A 2,443-nucleotide genomic window follows, 5' to 3' on the forward strand; every position below is an offset into this window, starting at 1 on the left:
AAATTATAATTCTAATACTCTATAACTTCGTAAATTAAAGTTATTAGATTATATCGCATTTCGAAATTAGTTTAAAAAAAATTTAATTTAACGAAGCGGTACGCCAGCACCATCTCTAGTGCTGTCGCCGCACCGAACTACTACTACTTCTACTACTACAACTATTACTACTACATCTCGGTCATCGCAATAGAGATACCCGAAACTGATTTCAACAGCTGCGCTAATACCAGTCTTGTTTTTGGATATTAACTTAATTTTCACTACTATCGTCGATAACGGAGTTAATCGCAACTTTTTTAAAGTCATTATGAAGGTCAGAAATTTGTTAATCTGGTGTTTAATGTGATAAACACCGCTGAAAAATCGAGGGGACAAAGGCGAAGAAGGTATTACACGATTTAATTTCGTATATGAAAAAAGTGAATTTTTCGAAAAAACAAAGATATTTTATTTATCTAATAACAAACAAAATTTATAAGTACATTTCGAAAATACCACCTTCGGCTACGATGCAGGCTTGGGCGCGAACAATCAAATTGGCGAAAGTGGCTTGAATCATGCCCGGGGTTACTACCCGGCAAACCCTTACAATTCGTTGACGCAGCTCTTCAAGGGTCTCAACCGAAGTGGCGTACACCTTGTCCTTGACGAAACCCCAAAGAAAGAAATACAGCGGAGTCAGATCGGGCGACCTTGCTGTCCAGTTTACGGGACCGTTTCTCCCTATCCATCGTTGTGGAAATTCGTTGTTTAGATAATATCTCACGGCTCTTTGATAATGAGGCGGAGCACCGCCTTGCTGAAGCCTCAGTCTTCCTCGTTGCGCCAACGGCAGTTCGTCAAGTTGTTGTTCTAGCTCATTTCTCAAGAAATCTAAATAACTCTGGCCATTTAAATGTTGCGGTAAGAATACTGGACTAATTTGCCGGTTTCCAACAAGACCAATCCAAACATTCAAGCGCCCAAATTGAAATTGGTGACGGTGTACATATCCCCAGTGTGGATTTGTGTCTTACCAAATATGATTATTTTGGTGATTGTAAGGGCCGTCTCTTGCAAACGAGGATGCATCCGAGAATAGCATGTTGCGGAGGAATTGTGGGTCGTCGTGCACGGAATTTAGCAGTCAGTTGCAAAAATCCAGCCGTTGTTGAGCGTCTCTATCTCGTAAACCGTGGTGAAGCGTTGCTATGTAAGGATGGTACTTATGCGAGTTTTACTGCAAGCCAAATCCTTACTCGCCGCGGCACAACTACTTCGTGGGTATGCGGCAAAGTAGGCTAAAACGGTGTTTTCAAAGTCCAAATCCCGCTGACCAAGGCCACGAAATCGAGATTGTACGTTACCATACGGGTGAAAGTCATTTACAGCTCACCTTACAGTAGTTATGGATGCTCTTCTATCTGGATGTCGTTGCTCAAAGATCTCACTCACTCGTCGTAGATTTCTTCCACCTTCCGCGTAGTAAATGGCCACTAGTTCTGTACGATCAGCTCTGGAATGTTGAGGCATGATTGTTCAAATTGATTACGACAATAATGTTACACAGTTTGTATTACAGTTATACAAATACTAAATAAATTTAAGGAAAAGTCAATAGCTAAATTAGCCAGATTGTGGTTTGAAAAAGAGTGCCACGCCTCATGACCCCCGAAATGTGAAATACGGTATTTCAAAACGATGAATAGGGTGAAACGGTTCGGCACATTGGCCAGCAAGGTCGCCAGATCTTACGTAATTTAAATCGCCATTAATAATTTAATTAAATAATTTAATTTCCTCGATTTTTCAGCGGTGTTTATTGCATTAAACACCAGATTAACAAATTTCTGACTTTCATAAAGTTACACTACTCTCCCAATGGAATTCAAAAAAAGTTATTTTAGCTTGCCCAATTTGTCACTTTTTCAAGTCGTATTTTGTCAGTGAAAAAGACGTCTATTTTTTTCGCGCCAACGCTAATTGTTCGTTTTTGGTGACGCTCGACAATTTTGTTATAGCACCTAGCGGTTAAAATTTAAATTTTCAAAAAACGTGAAAATATTTTTCGATTTAGATGCAATTTTGGTAGAAAGTGTCCCCCGGCACGTATAATACACAGTAAAAATTTCAATTTTCTAGAAAACATACTTTTTGGAAAAAAGCACTTTTTCGAGCAAAAAAAAACACCCTGTATATTCGTATATTCTGTCGTTTCTCACAAAGTTTTGGAATGTTTTAGTCAATACGACGCGTAAGAAGTGATTCGTCGCCAGGGTAGGGGGATAAAACATTTTACATACCATAATGTATATCTTCCTTATAACAAACCATGGCCTGTTTCTTCTTGTAGTTAACTACTCCGTTATGTGGGCGAGCGAATGTATCTTGTTTTGAGGGTTAATTTTACCTGATATATTTAAACGATTTTGATGATTTCTGGAGATTCATTAACATCGGA

This window comes from Leiobunum rupestre, chromosome 9, assembly GCF_980474605.1.
Source record: "Leiobunum rupestre chromosome 9, qqLeiRupe1.1.hap1, whole genome shotgun sequence".
In the NCBI taxonomy this organism is placed as follows: domain Eukaryota; kingdom Metazoa; phylum Arthropoda; class Arachnida; order Opiliones; family Sclerosomatidae; genus Leiobunum; species Leiobunum rupestre.